Below are 19,876 nucleotides of genomic sequence, written 5' to 3' on the forward strand. Positions count from 1 at the left end.
AGCTAGCATTTTAGCCAGCTTAGTGTTATACAGACGCGTCAGTGGGTGGTTGCGTTCATATTGCGCTTCTGTAAACAACATCTTTTTAATGTTGCCCTGGACCAAGGATTTACGGGATGATGATGATGATATCTTCGACCCAGTTACGCTCGCTGATGAACTTTTTCGCATTGGTGTCTCACTCTCTCCCACACTCTTAGTATGGCTCACATGGGGTGTGCTGCTGCCAGGGGTACTGGGTGTAAGTGAAGTTTTTGAATCGTCTTCTTCCTCCTCGTCATCATCAGATGAAAAATCAACGTTTTCATTACGTGCAATTCGGGCTTCCTTGATCGCCTCTAGGTGCGCAAACCATTGGACAGTGTGCGTTCTCCTAAGATGACCTCACTGGCCTCCGGTACCATAGTTGGTACCAAACTTACCACGACTAACTCGAAGCTTACAAATGCTACAAATGGCGAAGTTTTCCTTTTTTGGGCAAACACTAAAGAAGTCCCAAACTGGAGACTTAAAATGTCTTTTGGGGCCGGAGGAGGCGGCGATACTGGTGGTGGTGGTCCTGCTGCTAATGACAGATGAAGTGGAGGATGTGGATTGCCTAACTTCAGTACGTTTTGTACTTTCACCACCACTAATTGAGGTCGAGGTGGATGGAGGTCCCTTCTTGCGAGGAAGAAATATGGAAGCGGTAGGTGTTGGTGTACTAGTTAACTCCAAATCTAATGATTGTTGTGTTTCCATTTCCATTGCCTCCTCGTCGACATCATCATCACGCTCAGCAGCTTCTCGGGATAGGGTCAAAATGTCTCTTTGCTGCATGCCCGCTGGGGCTGCAGTGACCTTTATGATGACTGGCTCGTCGTCATCGTGAGAGGCTTCATCAGCAGCAGTATCCGTCACTTCTTGTTGAGCCTCATCACACTCCATAGCTATGAGTTTTTCGACGACCTTCCTTTCACGCTTAGGTATCTTTGTCAGATCATGGTGTGCCTCACTCTCAGACGGCAGTGGTGCTGGTTCCCAATTGTGATCCGTATCATCAGAAGGAGGTGGGCTTGAAGAAGATGTAGACACCCCCCTTGATCTTTTCCTTGCTAGGGACGTGGAAGACAATGAATGATCATCAGGAGGAGTGGCTTCCTCAAATGATACCTTGGTTTGATTGTCAATTTCCTGATGTGCCCCTACTTCGGGAGGAACAACTATTGTGGGCACTTGTGACCCTCCATGCACCTCTGCTTGCGCATCTCCTTGCGCTGCCTCTCCTTCCACATGTACTTGGGCTTGTACTTGCACATGGTGTTGTTGTTGCGGCTGTGGTTGTTCAACACTTGTCAGATGAGTTACAACAACCTGTGTTGATTCAGGGACATTGCTGCTACTTTCTTGCGATGAGCCAACATCACTGGTCGATGGTGATTGGAGAAGTACACTGACTGCCTCTGAAGCACTCAAGGGCTTCGACTTAAGTTGGCGTGGTGGTGGAGGCACTGAACCCAATGGAGCGGGGGTGCTGCTCCCAGCTTGGTCCCCAGCAGATCCTGCTGCTGCTGCAGGCGTACTCTTTTTTTTGCTCCCAAAATACGCGGCGGCCGGCACACCAGCCTCCTTGGTAACTTGCTTCTTCTGCTCCTTACTAGCAACTTTCTTGCTAGAGGAGCTACGGAGACCTTTTTTTGTGGCTATCTTCTTCAGAGCAGGTCAGACAGCAGGCCGCAGTTGCACGAATTGTAGAGTTGTCTGAGGCCAGACGTGACGTTGCGTGATGTTATGCTGCACACACACACCGCTGCAGGACTTCTTCCTGGCACTGGTGGTTCTCTTGAGTCTTGTGCACCTAAAAGCAATGGAAGACAGAGGAACATCAGTTCAGTTATACACCCCAAAAAAATCGGAAAAAACAGAAAAATAAGCACAATCCCATGCCCTCCATAATGCTTAAATTCAAGACTCCCCACAGAAAGACTAGGCACATGCAACACTCACTAGTCACTACCCCTGGTGAAAAGGCCACAACAACAGGCCAAAAAAACGAAAATCACAGAAAAATCAGCACAATCCCAAGCCATCCAGCCCCTCCATGATGTTTAAATTCCAAACAACCCACAGAAAGACTAGGCACATGCACCACTCACTACCCCCTGGTGAAAAGGCCACAACAGGCCAAAAAAACGAAAATCACAGAAAAATCAGCATAATCCCATGCCATCCAGCCCCTCCATGATGTTTAAATTCAAGACAACCCACAGAAAGACTAGGCCCATGCACCACTCACTACCCCTGGGCATAATGGATGAAAGCTAGGCAAAATGGGTGCAGGCCTGAGAACACTGCCTGCATTCAAAATGGCCCCCTCCATCACAGCACATGGCCAGGGCCTGTAGCAGCACTCAAAATGGCCCCCAACCACATGGCCTGTCCACAACAGGCCAAAAAAACGAAAATCACAGAAAAATCAGCACAATCCCATGCCATCCAGCCTCTCCATGATGTTTAAATTCAAGACAACTCACAGAAAGACTAGGCCCATGCACCACTCACTACCCAGGGTAAAAAGGCCACAACAGGCCCAAAAAACGATAATTACAGAAAAATCAGCACAATCCCATGCCATCCAGCCCCTCCATGATGTTTAAATACAAGACAACCCACAGAAACACTAGGCCCATGCACCACTCACTACCCCTGGGCATAATGGATGAAAGCTAGGCAAAATGGGTGCAGGCCTGAGAACACTGCCTGCATTCAAAATGGCCCCCTCCATCACAGCACATGGCCAGGGCCTGTAGCAGCACTCAAAATGGCCCCCAACCACATGGCCTGTCCACAACAGGCCCAAAAAACGAAAATCACAGAAAAATCAGCACAATCCCATGCCATCCGGCCCTTCCATGATGCTTAAATTCAAGACAACCCACAGAAAGACTAGTCCCATGCACCACTCACTACCCCTGGGCATAATGGATGAAAGCTAGGCAAAATGGGTGCAGGCCTGAGAACACTGCCTGCATTCAAAATGGCCCCCTCCATCACAGCACATGGCCAGAACCTGTAGCAGCACTCAAAATGGCCCCTAACCACATGGCCTGTCCACAACAGGCCAAAAAAACAAAAATCACAGAAAAATCAGCACAATCCCATGCCATCCAGCCCCTCCATGATGTTTAAATTCAAGACAACCCACAGAAAGACTAGGCCCATGCACCACTCACTACCCAGGGTGAAAAGGCCACAACAGGCCCAAAAAACGAAAATCACGGAAAAATCAGCACAATCCCATGCCATCCAGCCCCTCCATGGTTTTTAAATTCAAGACAACCCACAGAAAGACTAGGCCCATGCACCACTCACTACCCCTGGGCATAATGGATGAAAGCTAGGCAAAATGGGTGCAGGCCTGAGAACACTGCCTGCATTAAAAATGGCCCCCTCCATCACAGCACATGGCCAGGGCCTGTAGCAGCACTCAAAATGGCCCCCAACCACATGGCCTGTCCACAACAGGCCCAAAAAACGAAAATCACAGAAAAATCAGCACAATCCCATGCCATCCAGCCCCTCCATGATGTTTAAATTCAAGACAACCCACAGAAAGAATAGGCCCATGCACCACTCACTACCCCTGGGCATAATGGATGAAAGCTAGGCAAAATGGGTGCAGGCCTGAGAACACTGCCTGCATTCAAAATGGCCCCCTCCATCACAGCACATGGCCAGGGCCTGTAGCAGCACTCAAAATGGCCCCCAACAACATGGCCTGTCCACAACAGGCCAAAAAAACGAAAATCACAATAAAATCAGCACAATCCCATGCCATCCAGCCCCTCCATGATGTTTAAATTCAAGACAACCCACAGAAAGACTAGGCCCATGCACCACTCACTACCCAGGGTGAAAAGGCCACAACAGGCCCAAAAAACGAAAATCACAGAAAAATCAGCACAATCCCATGCCATCCAGCCCCTCCATGATGTTTAAATTCAAGACAACCCACAGAAAGACTAGGCCCATGCACCACTCACTACCCCTGGGCATAATGGATGAAAGCTAGGCAAAATGGGTGCAGGCCTGAGAACACTGCCTGCATTCAAAATGGCCCCCTCCATCACAGCACATGGCCAGGGCCTGTAGTAGCAGTCAAAATGGTCCCCAACCACATGGCCTGTCCACAACAGGCCCAAAAAACGAAAATCACAGAAAAATCAGCACAATCCCATGCCATCCAGCCCCTCCATGATATTTAAATTCAAGACAACCCACAGAAAGACTAGGCACATGCACCACTCACTACCCCTGGGCATAATGGATGAAAGCTAGGCAAAATGGGTGCAGGCCTGAGAACACTGCCTGCATTCAAAATGGCCCCCTCCATCACAGCACATGGCCAGGGCCTGTAGCAGCACTCAAAATGGCCCCCAACCACATGGCCTGTCCACAACAGGCCAAACAAACGAAAATCACAGAAAAATCAGCACAATCCCATGCCATCCAGCCCCTCCATGATGTTTAAATTCAAGACAACCCACAGAAAGACTAGGCCCATGCACCACTCACTACCCCTGGGCATAATGGATGAAAGCTAGGCAAAATGGGTGCAGGCCTGAGAACACTGCCTGCATTCAAAATGGCCCCCTCCATCACAGCACATGGCCAGGGCCTGTAGCAGCACTCAAAATGGCCCCCATACACATGGCCTGTCCACAACAGGCCCAAAAAACGAAAATCACAGAAAAATCAGCACAATCCCATGCCATCCAGCCCCTCCATGATGCTTAAATTCAAGACAACCCACAGAAAGACTAGGCCCATGCACCACTCACTACCCCTGGGCATAATGGATGAAAGCTAGGCAAAATGGGTGCAGGCCTGAGAACACTGCCTGCATTCAAAATGGCCCCCTCCATCACAGCACATGGCCAGGGCCTGTAGCAGCACTCAAAATGGCCCCCAACCACATGGCCTGTCCACAACAGGCCCAAAAAACTAAAATCACAGAAAAATCAGCACAATCCCATGCCACCCTCCCTCTATGATGTTTAAATTCAAGACAACCCACAGAAAGACTAGGCCCATGCACCACTCACTACCCAGGGTGAAAAGGCCACAACAGGCCCAAAAAACGAAAATCACAGAAAAATCAGCACAATCCCATGCCATCCAGCCCCTCCATGATGTTTAAATTCAAGACAACCCACAGAAAGACTAGGCCCATGCACCACTCACTACCCCTGGGCATAATGGATGAAAGCTAGGCAAAATGGGTGCAGGCCTGAGAACACTGCCTGCATTCAAAATGGCCCCCTCCATCACAGCACATGGCCAGGGCCTGTAGCAGCACTCAAAATGGCCCCCAACCACATGGCCTGTCCACAACAGGCCCAAAAAACGAAAATCACAGAAAAATCAGCACAATCCCATGCCATCCAGCCCCTCCATGATGTTTAAATTCAAGACAACCCACAGAAAGACTAGGCACATGCACCACTCACTACCCCGGGTGAAAAGGCCACAGCAGGCCAAAAAAACGAAAATCACAGAAAAATCAGCACAATCCCAAGCCATCAAGCCCCTCCATGATGTTTAAATTCAAAACAACCCACAGAAAGACTCAGTGCACCCACCACTGAGTACCCCTGGGCAAAAGGCCCCAAAGCAGCCCAAAAATCGAAAAATTCCAAAATAGTAGTTGTAGCAACTGTAATGCCCCAAACAAACTTACTTGTGAAATTTCTAATCCAAAAGTAATCCAAAGAAAGTCAAAAAGGCCTCAAATCCAAATATCCAGCAGCATCCACAAAAAGTAATCCTTCCAGCTCCAGATCCAAATGAAAAGTGACCAGGAGATGGACAAAGCACTGGGAGGAGCCTGCTGGACAGGAACAAGAAGTTGAAGACTGTGGGGCACTTCCTTCCTCCCACCCCTTCCCCCTTCCCCAAAATGGACTCCTCGCAAAAAAAGTGCAGGCAAATGTCAACCTGAGGAGTTATTCAGATAAAAATCATCATTTCCAGAAGGTTTATGCTGCTTGCTGGTGAATTTCTTGTGCAGAATTGCAAATTTTATATTTTCGCGAGTGCGAGATTGTTGCTGCTCGCCGCACCTCGAAGCTCGCAATTACGAAGTACCGTGATACGTGATCACGGCGTACTCGCGTTGCCAAACTCTTGCTGTAAAAGTTGGCAAGCCGCGATTACGTAATCGCGCTTGCCAAATTCCTGCGGGATCCCGCAGCAAGATCCAAAATGGCGCAGCACTCGCAAAATATCAAGAAAAATAACTCGGCAAACGATGAATGACGGGAAGTAAACGCAGAGCGCCGCAAAATTCTATCACCAAGAAAAGAAAAATCCGCTGCGTGCGAATTTGCGGATTTTGCGGGAAATTTGCGAATCTCGCGGATTGCAAATTTACTGAAAATCCGCAAAATCCACGAGCGGATTTTACGCCCATGCTTAGCAAAGATATTCAACAATTTGTCATTGACTTATTTTCTGAAGCCTTCTCTCAACTAACTCAATGGAAGTGGGAATTTGAGTTGCAGAGAGTACATAGATTCCCTTTTCTTGTGCAGGGTGGCACAAGGGGGGGCAGATTAGTAAACCTGGGGCTATACTGATTTGCTTGTGTAACTTTCTGCTCTGGGAGTCTTTGTATGATTTAGCAAGGCCAGATCGCAAGAGAAGGGGGAAGGGTTGTGAATTCTTTGTGCAACCAGATTTTTGTCAGGCCACAGTTCAGCAGAGGTGGTATTTGCGCCAGCTGATTCCTCTATTTCAAGCCAAAGGGGCAAAGGCCTACTTACTTAATCCATCGAAACTTAAAATTATTCACAAAGACAAAATGTTATTATTTATCTCCGAGATTGGCGCAAGGGAATTTCTGGGTACAATATAGAGGGAAGGCCATGGTATAGTCAGACTTCATGCTCTTTTTTCATGCTAGGGGGTAAGGGTGTCAGTGGAGTGTGCACAATCCTTTCTCTCCATCACCAACAGGGACTATTCAGTCCTTATACCTCATTTGGGTGGGGGTGTGGGAGGGGGGAATCATTGGGGTGGTAAGGGTGGTGAGGGTGGTGGGGCAAGGAATAGTACAGAATGGCTATGGTATAGGTGCAGCAGTAAGGGTATGGTGAATACATTTTTCAAAATCATGTTTTTTTTATTATTGGAATACAGTCTAGAGCTGGGGCAAAGCAAGCGAGGTATGTTTGAAGAAATTTTCTATAATGATGGGTACATTTTCCGTGAGTTCATGGAATATTTGTGGCCTGAACGATAGAAAAAATAGAGGGATCATGGCCCAGATTCTCAATACAATGAAGGTGGATCTCATCTCTGTACAACAGACTCATATTGTATGGAACAACAGGAGCTGGCTGAAGGATTTGTGCATGTAGCTCTTGGGTTGTACTCGGCAGGGCTCAACGACAAGAGGGGTAACAATCCTAAAAAAATGTGGGTGGAGGGAGTGTAAACGCGTTAAGAAAGATCTTTGCAGGCGGTGGGTGATCACTGAATTATGGATAGAGGGTGTCCCAATGACGATTTGTTCAATATATGGTCCCAATCTGGATTATCCAGATATGATAAACGGTTTGAGCATTGAACTGGTGGTATGGCCATCTCCACTGATCCTCTGTGGGGACTTTAATCTCCATTTGGCGGGTGGTTTTTTATATAACAAGCGAGCATCCTTATGATGGGAAGAAAAATAAGGTTTTCAAAGCCACCAGAGGGCTTGTTGAAAAATTTGGGCTGGTGGATGTTTGGTGGGCGAAAGGTAAGGGAGCTTTGGGGTATACCTTTTATTCTGCACCGCGCAGAAAGCTTTTGCATTTGGATTATTTTTTTAATAACAGCAGAGCAAGCAAGAAAGGCCAAAGTTGATATTAAGCCCAAGATAATGTCTGATCATAACCCTATTGTGTTAGAACTAGATGTCAGCTGCAAAGCGACTTCAAGAGCTTGGACCTTTGAACGTAAATTATTGGTTGATCCTCTATATTGTGAAGAGATGTGTAAATGGCTTAATTAATGTTTTAATAATAATCGGGGCTCTGCCTCAGGTCCTATGGTTTGGGATGCATTCAAAGCTGGGGTCCGCGGAGAAACACTAAGTTATTCTTTCAATAAACAGCCAAAACTGCGAGGTGAAGTGCTGGATGAGATTATTAAATTACGGCTTTTAGGATATGAGCTTATGGGGGCAGTTTTTAATGGTCAAGACATTGAACAAATCTTAAGGGATATAGCTGTCCAAAAAATGAGGCTATATCAGAATTTTGCCACGAAATTAGCAGCTACAATTGCAGTATATAGGTCTGAAGTGTATGAGGTTGGTGAAAATTGTGGCCAAATATTGGACAAAAGATTACATCAGAAAGAGGTTGCCAATAGGATTAATAGGATTCAGGATGATCTGAGGCAGATTTATGATAAGCCAGGGGAAGTGCTGGAGGTGTTTGGCAAATGTTATCATCAATTGTATACTGAGGATTATATTATTGATGTTGAAGGGAAATTGGAGGAATTCTGTGCTGATATCAAAAATTGACTCAGGATCAAATGGAAGAACTGGATGTTGATATTACTTGGGAGGAAATAGAGGCAGCAATGACATCATTGGCTGTCGGTAAGGTGGTGGGACCCGAAGTTATCCCTCTTGAATTTTATAGGACCTTTAGGCATGTTTTTTTTTTTTTTTTTTTTTGAAAACCTTTATTATACCTTCACAGTTTTACACAGCTTGTCGCCTACAACCCGAATGGGCCGGTCGCTATTCAAGGTGTCAAAGGAGAACGTTCTTTACAATACAATTGTGCTGGTAATTGCCAAAGTCATGAAGGTAAAGATCGGTAAGCGAGTGGTGAAGGTTAAATACGAATGGTCCATGCTTGGTGAATGAGGTTTTCATTTTCTGTTTTTTACCTAAAGAAAAGAACATTCAAAACTCCGGAAAATCACAGTACGATCAATGAGTATGCTTATTGCCAGTTAGACATGAGTTTATTCCTGAGTTGAAACCAACCTCATGCACGCCCACAAGGCAAGTTAGGGTGTGAGCGAACCATCTCTACCCCCCATGCCCCCCTGAACGACCCCCCTCACTAATCAGCCCTCCTCATTCCAACCCGTCGTCCTCATCCGAGTCTAATGGGTCGTCCTCAGGTAGTGGATCGCAGATGTCGCCCCGGTAGGCGTTCCATGGGGACCACACCTTGTTCCATTTGGCCGGACAGGCCCTGTTCAGGTAAACCGCCCTTTCTGCAATCATGGCCCTGTCCATATTTATGCACCACTGTGAGGCTGTCGGGGGGTCCGCCACCCCTCAGCGCTGCGCGATGTCTCGCTTAGCCACCATCATCCCCAATGTTACCCAGAGGCGGCCATGCCGGGACAAGTCAGTTGGCTCCCACTCGTTGAGGAGGCATCGTCGCGGCTCCGGCAACACCGAGACCCCCAGCACCTGTGACACTGTGCGCATGACCTGACGCCAATAGGTGTGTATAACTGAACAATCCCAGAATGTGTGAAAGAGTGTGCCCTCCTCCCCGCAGCCTCGCAAGCAGAAGGGGTCAGGGGACCGTTGTATGCGGTGAAGCAGAGTCCTGGTGTAATATGTTCTATGTAGAACTTTAAGTTGGATGAGCCTCATTCTGGCCGATATGCCCGCTTCCTTAGGGGAAGCCAGTGCCTCGTTCCATTCATGTTCATCTAGCTCGCCCACTTCCTGCTCCCATTTCTCCTTAAGAGACACTAGTGGGTCTGGGGAATTGTTAAGGAGTTTTCGGTAAGTGAGGGAGGTGGCCTTTTCTATCATATAGTCCGTCAGGAGGCGATCTTCTAGCGGGGAGGACTCGGGGAGAGTCGATCCCGCCGGGATAACTGCCAGTAATGCATGACGGATTTGGACATACCGGTAGGTTTCATGTGGTCCTAGGTCATAGATCTCCTTCAAACGGGCAAAGGTAATAACTCCCCCACGCTCCCACATGTCCCCAACCGTAGAGATGCCGATATCGTCCCAACGGGAGAACCCCTTACTGATCCGAAGATTGCCTAGGGCTCGTGTGTCCCAGAGTGGAGTGAGCTTAGCGAGTGTGTCTTTCCACCCTAGCGCAGCTGTGGCTGCGTGCCAGGTGGCCACTGTGAGCCTAGTAGGGCCCCTCAGCAATCTGAGTTTCCGTCGGTCATAAAGCGGTGCCAGCAGGTTATTGGTGCCCAGTTGAGCCCTATCTGCCTGGAACGCTGGGTCCGATTGCGATGCATGCAGCCACTGGTTGATAGGTCTGAGCTGTGCCGCCCAGTAGTAGAGATACAGGTTGGGGAGTGCGATGCCGCCCTCGTACCAGCTCCTACAGAGCTTGGCGTGTGCTATACGTGCCGGGCGGTTGCCCCATAGCAGACCAGAGACCACTGCCGCCACTCTCCTGAAGTATTTTTTTGGTACAGCAAATGGGGTATTGTCTAGGATATATAGGAAACGGGGCAGGGATTTCATCTTAAACAGGGCTGCTTTTCCTAACATCGTCAACGGCAACCCCGCCCAAAAGCTTGCATCTTGTTTGAGGCGGTCCAGCGGTGGCAAGAGGTTCAGCTTTTCGTGTTCTGCCGGGTCACCCGTGACGTGGATACCTAGGTACTTGAATGAGGAGCCGGGCAACCGCAGAGGGCAGTCCGGACCAAGCGTTGGGTGACCACCGGTCAGGGCGTACAACTCTGATTTACCCCAGTTAATAGTGTAGCCTGACATCTCTCCGTGGCCATTACAGAGGCGCAAGAGGGCCGGTATGCCCCGATCGGGGTCCGTCAGGTACACCAGCATATCGTCCGCATAAAGCGATATGCGGTCCTCCCAGCCCTCCCTCCATTTAATCCCTTTAATTAAAGGGGTGGTCCTGATGCGGATAGCCAGAGGCTCCAGTGAGAGTGCAAAAAGAAGGGGGGAGAGAGGGCATCCTTGTCGGGTGCCACGCTTGAGCGGGAAGGAGCGTGAAATGTGGCCGTTTGCTACCACGTGTGCCACCGGTGCGGTGTACAGCAATCTGATCCAGGAGATGAAAAAGGGTCCAAATCCCATATACTGAAGGACCTCAAAGAGATAGGCCCACTCCACCATGTCAAAGGCCATCTTCGCATCAAGCGCCAATATAGCCGCGGGTTCGCCTATGTCATCCGCTCTCGCTATCACCCCGTGCACCCGTCTGAGATTGAGCGAGGTGTTGCTGTGGGGCATGAACCCTGACTGGTCCGGGTGGATAAGATCGGACAGATGGGGCATGAGACGATTTGCTAGGAGCTTTGCTAGAATGTTACTTTCTGCGTTAAGCAAAGGTATAGGGCGGTATGAGGAGCAGTCCTCGGGGGGCTTACCAGGCTTAGGAATAGCCACAATCGTGGCCGTCCGTTGGTCCAATGGGAGCAACCCCTTACCACGACATTCTTCATACATTTTGAGCAGGTACGGGCTAAGAACGTCTGTACGTGCTTGGAACCATTCGACTGGGATGCCGTTTGGCCCCAGCGCTTTGCCCGTACGAAGGGCCCCAATGGCTATCCGCAGTTCGTCAGCGGTAAATGGTGCCTCCAGCTCCGCTACGGCCTCCGGCAGCAGTGTTGGGATGTTTATGTCATATAGTGCGCTTTGGGCTGCAATCGCGGTGATGTCCCGTTCCGGGGTGTATACTTTTTCAAAATGGGTAGCCAGTGCCTCTACCACGCGATCCGGGTCCGTCTGAGTCCTACCCTCCTCGTCTTTCACCTGCTGGATCCCTCTGGAGCTACCCCCTCTCTTATCGAGCCAGGCCAGCATCTTTCCCGCTTTGTCTCCAACATCGTATACTCGATTCTGTGTGTCTGAGATGTGTCCTTGTGTGATGAGCCGTGCGTGGTCTGTATATAGGCGCTGAGCAAGCGCGAGTGCGTGTGCTGTGTCATCCGTGGGGTCGGCTTCGTGGGCAGTGGTGGCTTCGCGCAGCCGGAGCTCAAGGGCCGCCTGTTCAGCTGCCTGCTCCCTTCTATGTGACGTTATAGAGCTGATAGCTTGCCCCCTCAAGACTGTCTTGTAGGCCTCCCAGAGGACCTCAGCCGAGGCTGCGGTCGGTTCGTTTTCTATGAAATAATGTGTCGTGGCGGTCTGCAGGGCCTTCCTGACCTTAGGGACTTTAAGATAAGAGGCGTGTACGGGGAAAACGCGGCGGCGCGTTCGTGTCCGTGAGGTGATGGTGAGAGTCAGTGGTGAGTGGTCTGAGATGCCCCTAGGGTGTATGAGCACCTCCTCTACGCACTGCAACCCATCCCCTAACGCCAGGAAGTAATCAATGCGGGATAGACTATTGTGGACGGTGGAGTGGAATGTGTACTGTCGCAGTGCAGGGTGAACATGGCGCCAAATGTCCACCAGCCCCGGTGCCTCTGTGAAGCGCTGAAACCTGGAGGGACCCCCCGGGAGGGTAGTTGCTGGGAACTTGTCAAGCTGTGGGTCCGCAGTTGCGTTGAAGTCCCCGCCTAGAAGCATGTCACCCTCAGGGAGGGACAGTAAGAAGTCACCCAGGGCTGGCAACATCACCGAGTGTAATGAAGGTGGGATGTAAACTGAGATTATTGTTAAGGGGCGCCCGTCCCATTGTCCTGCCACTGCCGCAAAACAGCCCTGTGTATCAGTCCTAGTGCTAAGGGAGATGAAGTTGGAAGGTTTTCACCGCACCCAGGACACCCCTTCTGGAGTGATCAGTGAACGGATAGGCATGCGGATTGTTGCGGGACGCCGCCTTGCTACGGGAGCCTCTCTAGGTTGCTGCCGCCATCATCGGCTGCTAGCCACGCCCCCCCCCCAGGCATGTTTTGAAAGCAGAATTCATCTCCTTATTTCAGGCGGGGCAAAAGGGGATTGCACCAGTGTCTTGGTGTAAGACTACCATTATTGTTTTCTTGAAAAAGGACAAACCTGATCTATTGCCTTCGTCATATAGATCGATATAATTTAATAAATTCCGACAGTAAAATAGATTCTAAGACTATAGCGATGGGCCTAGCTGGTGTCATCTCTGCGTTGGTTTCAAATTTCCAACACAGGTTTATCCCTGGCAGGGATACAGTAGACCATGTGAGGCGTGTGATATCTATTTTGGATTGGGCACAAGCAACCAATTCCACAATGGGGGTAATCCTGTTGGATACCGAGAAGGCATTCAACGGGGTTTCCTGGCCATATATGTGGGAGGTTTTAAGACTAAAGGGATTTGGGACTTCGATCTGGCAAGCACTTAAGATATTATATATGACTCCGGAAACCAGCATACGAATTTCAGGTCAAGAGTCGGGCCTGTTTACGATTGGTCGTGGAACAGAGCAAGGATGCCCGTGCTCACCTTTATTATTTGCATTATATATTGATTTTTTTTTAACAAGTTAAATCAGGTTAAAGATATAAAACCAGTTCAACTGCGGCATAGGGAATATAGAGCATTGGCATATGCTGATGATATTGTTGTGGTTACAAGAGATATTGTCACTGCACTACCAGCATTAGATAAATTGGCGTCTCAGTTCGGACCATTCTCTGGGTATAAATTAAATATTTCCAAAACGCAGGTGCTTTATATAGGTGGGGATCCTCCTGAAAATACAACAACTGTTTCAGAAGTTACATATTTGAGAATTAAAATCTCATTTCCAGTTAATAAGATCCCAGAGCTAAATATGAATCCTAGGGTGAATTCAACATTGGAGAGGCAGGATCACCTCCCTTTATCTCTTTATGGTAGATCAAATGTATTAAAAATGATGGAACTACCTAAGTTTTTATATATGTTTAGAACAATCCCTCTCGAATTTCCAGTGTCATGTTTTAAGAGGTTAGAGAGGATTAGTTATTGGATTATTGTGGGGGTATAGCCAGCAGAGAGTGGCCTATTAGAAGATGGTGTTGCCAAAAGATTGTGGTGGCTGGGGTATGCCATACTTTATGCTGTATTATTGGGCAGTGGTCCTTCAATTTATCAGTCCCCTGGTAGTTGGGGACAGGGCCAAAATCTTGCCCTTCCACAGACAGAAAAGACTACAATGCATCCAGAACGCCTCCGCCCGACTCATCCTGGACATCCCTCGACGCAGCCACATCTCCGGCCACCTGAGGAACCTGCACTGGCTCCCCTTCAACAAGAGGATCACGTTCAGGCTCCTCACCCACGCACACAAGTCTCTCCAAAACCTGGGCCCCAAGTACCTCAACGGCCGCCTGACCTTCCACACGCCCACCCGCCAGCTACGCTCCACTAGCCTCGCCCTCGCCGCAGTACCACGCATCCGAAGAGGCACCGCCGGAGACAGATCCTTCTCCTACCTGGCGGCCAAGACATGGAACTCTCTCCTCATGCACCTTCGGCTGACCCAGGACCACCTCGCCTTCAGGAAACAACTCAAGACCTGGCTGTTCGAGCAGTAGCGGCCCCCTTCCCCCAAGCGCCTTGAGACCCTTCCGGGTGAGTAGCGCGCTATATAAGTGTTATGATTGATTGATTGATTGATTGACCATCAGTGTATGAATTTTGGATGGTTGATAAGGCTAGGAAATGTCCTGTTAAAGTAATAGAACCAAGTTACTTTCAGAAAGCTAAATTTAAAATACTTAAGGCCGCCTATTCTGTTTGGAAACAGGTCAAGCGGCAATTAGGTGTTTCTAAGTTGAACGCATACACTCCATTCTCAGCTCCCAGGCTACTCCCAATAATCTTTCGTGATCAAGTGTCCAATCGATGGATTTTAAAAGGAATTCATTGTTTAGGGGATTTGTGTGATGACGGACAGTTGGTAACATTTGCTGAATTGCAAGTAAAATATGGTTTGTCTATACATGAATTCTTTAAATTTCTTCAAATCCATAGTTATATTAATGAGCTAGGACCTGGATTTGAACAACAACTAGAATCCCGCTTATTGAAAGAATGAAGAAAAAACGCCTATTGGTCAATTTTAGGCAAAACTAATAGAGACATTTCCAGATGATGTAGATGTATGTCAAGGAAAATGGGTAATGAAATTGGGGCAAGAGGATGTTAATATCATGGAATCCTTAAGGCTCGCGAATCAAGTTTTGATGACTGGAAGGATGTGTACTCAGCATTATATGGCTATACTTGACATGTATTATACCCCAAGTAAGATTTCAAAATGGGGGACATCCGCCGGGACTAAATGTAATAGATGTGGTTTATATGCAGCAGACGCAGTTCATATGTTTTTTTAATGTCCTAAATTAGGGGAGTTATTTAGTGCAATTGAGCGATTTTTAGGACTAATAATGGGATTCCCCATGTGTATAACTAGGGAACTGGTTATGATAGGGGTTAGTGCAGATACCTTGGCACAGACTAGATCAAGTGCCATGGCATCTTTTTTGTTTATTTGTATGGCAGTTGTACGGGCCTGTATTACTGAATAATAATAATAATAATAATAATAATAATAATAATAATAATAATCCACATTTGTAAAGCGCAAACACTCACCCGTAAGGGTCTCTAGGCACTGGGGGCCGTCGGGAAGACTAAGCAAGCTATTGCCCAGAGTCACATGGTGCTGACCCCTGCCTCTGGTGCCGGGGATCGAACCGTGAACCCCAGATCCAGCGTCAGTTGCCCTGGCCGCGGCGTCACACCTCTCCCACTAAGACTAAAGACTGGATTAGCCCTGACCCACCAACATTTTCGTGCTGGCGCTCAAGACTACTAGCCATGTATAATTTGGTGACCTGTTCGCAGGACACCCCCGCGCCGCACGGCCACCAGCTGTGTGTGTGCCCCCGCCTCACTGCTGCCCGTAGCCTCGTTGTGCCTGCCTCGCCCCTCCACCGTATTTGCATGTTACGTGTGCCTAAATAATCTGTTTTTTCTTCCTATTTGTATTTATTGCCTCTGTACTGTTGTCCCTGTTGTCCCCTTGCACGCTGCTGTATTAGGTTTTGTTTCTGTTACCCAGTCCTCCTGTACCTGCCCGCCCGCTCCCCGCTCCCCGCTTCCCGCCGCCGTCCAAGCAGACACGCCCCTTTTTGTTTTGTGCCCTCCCCGCTCCTGCCTCCCAGCTGCTCCTCCCTCCCTCCCACTTGGCCATAAATGGCGACCGCGTGGCACAGGTGAGTGTGACCTGTTCGCAGGACACCCCCCCCGCCGCACGGCCACCAACTGTGTGTGTGCCCCCGCCTCGCTGCTGCCCGTAGCCTCGTTGTGCCTGCCTCGCCCCTCCACCGTATTTGCATGTTACGTGTGCCTAAATAATCTGTTTTTTCTTCCTATTTGTATTTATTGCCTCTGTACTGTTGTCCCTGTTGTCCCCTTGCACGCTGCTGTATTAGGTTTTGTTTCTGTTACCCAGTCCCCCTGTGCCTGCCTGCCCCGCTCCCCGCTTACCGCCGCCGTCCAAGCGGACACGCCCCCTTTTTGTTTTGTGCCCTCCCCGCTCCCGCCTCCCAGCTGCTCCTCCCTCCCTCCCACTTGGCCATAAATGGCGACTGCGCGTACGCGCAGCGGGCGCGCCGATTGTGCGCCGAAGGCGCGCCAAAGGCAAGCCCGTCTGCGCCCATCCGCCGTGCCTGGACCGCGCCCAGCGCCAGGACCCCTGGTCCCCACCGACGCAAGACGACCCGACAAACCTACGACGCCACCACCCTCAACGCACTCAATACCGGCCGGATGCCCACCTGCTGCACGGCCGCCCCGAAACGTTTCCACGGACCCTTCACCTGCACAACCTGCAAATTATTCTCAAAGGCAATGGGTTTTGTATCGACAGGGACTGATTGCGCTCTACTAGGGTACTGACTACTTTATCAAGTTAGAGATGGTGTTAAACACTGGTGCCACAGGAAAAAGGGAAACCCTCTGAACCCTTTTATATGGGCAATAAAACAGCGGAATATTGCTCAAACAAAAGAAGCGGAAAATATTATTTTCTAGAACGGAACTTACTGGATGTCTGTTTAAAATACATTTTGTACCTAAATTGATTTTTGTGTGCATAGGAAATTGCGTTGTACAACCTGCAAATTCACCTGCCTCCGACCAGGCTCCACACCCGCCAAGCCAAACTCCAGCAGCGACCTCAAGTGCATCCTGCTCAACACCCGCTCTGTCCACAGACACGCCGTCGAGCTCTGGAACCTGCTCGACACAACCTCTCCAGACATCGCCTTCCTCACTGAAACATGGATGAACGCCTCCTCAGCCCCCGACATCGCCATCGCCATCCCGGATGGATACAAGATCATCAGGAGGGACCGCGTCAACCAGACCGGAGGAGGAATCACCATCATCTACAAGAACACCATCCGCATCACGACCGATGCCGACATCACCTTCACTGCCGCCGAACACCTCCACTTCCAGATTCACACCAACCCAAAGACGACCCTCAGAGGCACCCTCATCTACAGACCCCCGGGACCACGCGCACATTTCAGCGAAGACATCGCAGACTTCATCAGCCCACACGCCCTCCCCTCCGCCGACTACATCCTCCTAGGGGACCTCAACTTCCACCTGGAGAACAGCAAGGACCGCAACACCGTCACCCTGCTGGACAACCTCGCCAACCTCGGACTCAAGCAACTGGTCAACACCCCCACCCACTACGCCGGCCACACACTTGATCCCGTCTTCTCATCCAGCAAGCACATCGCCTTCAGCCACACCACCAGACGCCACTGGACCGACCACAGCTGCGTCCACTTCAGTTTCAGAAGAACCACTACCCACCACCACCCGCAACAGGCTCCTCACAGAAGCTGGAGCAAGATCACCGCCGACCAGCTCACCACCTCCCTCAGCCAAACCCCCCGGCCAGCACACCGGACCCCAACGAAGCGGCCCGCAACTTCACGCAGTGGCTGACCGCCTGCGCCGACGACCTCGCATCACTGAAGAACCCTCCCAGCAGGCCCAGAAGCAAGAACACCCCCTGGTTCACCGACGAATTCAAGGACTCCAAGAAGACCTGCAGCACCCTCGAGAAAGCCTGGCTCCTCGACCGGACCACCGACAACATGACCGCCCTCAAACTCGTGACCCGCAAGCACCACCAGCTCATCCGCACCACCAAGAAGAAATCACTTTAGGACCGACTGGACAACAACGCCCACGACAGCAAGGAACTCTTCAGCATCGTCATGGAGTTCTCCAACCCCAGCACCGGCAACACTGACATCACCCCTTCACAAGATCTCTGCAACTCCCTTGCTTCATTCTTCCACCGCAAGATTGCCGACATCCACAACAGCTTCGGCGCACCATCCACGCTCCCAAATGTCGAACCAACGCACCCCACAGCCGCCCTCCGCACCTGGACCACGGTGACCACCGAAGACACAGCCCGCGCACTCCGGATCCCCAACTGACCCTGCCCCCACCACGTCTTCAACAAGGCCGACTCCACCATGGCACCCCAACTCCGAGACGTCATCAACACCTCTTTTGACACCGCCACCTTCCCGGAGAGCTGGAAGCACGCCGAGCTCAGTGCCCTACTAAAGAAACCAACAGCGGACCCCACCGACCTCAAAAACTTCCGCCCCATCTCGCTCCTCCCTTTTTCTGCCAAAGTCATAGAGAAGATCGTCAACAGACAACTTGCCGCCTTACTTGAGACGAATGGATCCCTTGACCCCTCGCAGTCTGGTTTCAGAGCCAACCACAGCACCGAGACCGCCCTCATCGCAGCCACCGACGACATCCGAGCCCTGCTCGACAACGGGGAAACAGCAGCACTCATCCTCCTGGACCTCTCCGCAGCGTTCGACACGGTCTGCCACCGCACCCTAGTCCAACGCCTCAGCAACACCGGCATCCAAGGGAAGGCACTGAAGTGGATCATCTTGTTCCTCGCCGGAAGAACACAGAGAGTCTGCCTCCCCCCATTTTCGATCCGAGGCCACTGAAGTCATCTGCTGCGTCCCGCAAGGATCATCACTCAGCCCCACCCTCTTCAACGTCTACATGAGACCTCTCGCCACCATCGCAAGCCAACACAACCTCAATATCATCTCATACGCCGATGACACCCAGCTGATCCTCTCCCTCACCGGAGACCCTGACACCGCCAGAACCAGCCTCCACGAAGGGATGAAAGACGTCGCCGATTGGAAGAAGAACAGCCGCCTGAAACTGAACTCAGTCAAGACGGAAGTCCTCATCCTGGGACCATCACCCTCCGCCTGGGACGACTCCTGGTGGCCCCCAGCCCTGGGCGCCACCACCAAGCCTACAGACCACGCACGCAACCTCGGCTTCATCCTGCACTCCTCCCTCTCGATGACCAGACAAGTCAACGCCGTCTCCTCTTCATGCTTTCACACCCTCCGCATGCTCCGCAAGATCTCCCAATGGATCCCGCCCGAAACCAGGAAGACGGTCACCCAGGCCCTCGTCACCAGCCGACTGGACTACGGAAACACCCTCTACGCCGGAACCACAGCCAAGCTACAGAAAAGACTCCAACGCATCCAGAACGCCTCCGCCCGACTCATCCTGGACATCCCCCGACGCAACCACATCTCCGGCCACCTGAGGGACCTGCACTGGCTCCCCGTCAGCAAGAGGATCACGTTCAGGCTCCTCACCCACGCACACAAGTCTCTCCACGACCTGGGCCCCAAGTACCTCAACGACCGCCTGACCTTCCACACACCCACCCGCCAGCAACGGTCTGCCAGCCTCGCCCTCGCCACCCTACCACGCATCCGAAGAGCCACCGCCGGAGGCAGATCCTTCTCCTACATGGTGGCCAAGAAATGGAACTCCCTCCCCATCCACCTTCGGCTGACCCAGGACCACCTCTCCTTCAGGAAGCAACTGAAGACCTGGCTGTTCGAGCAGTAGTGGAC

The sequence above is a fragment of the Lissotriton vulgaris genome, chromosome 4_1, assembly GCF_964263255.1.
Source record: "Lissotriton vulgaris chromosome 4_1, aLisVul1.2, whole genome shotgun sequence".
NCBI lineage: Eukaryota > Metazoa > Chordata > Amphibia > Caudata > Salamandridae > Lissotriton > Lissotriton vulgaris.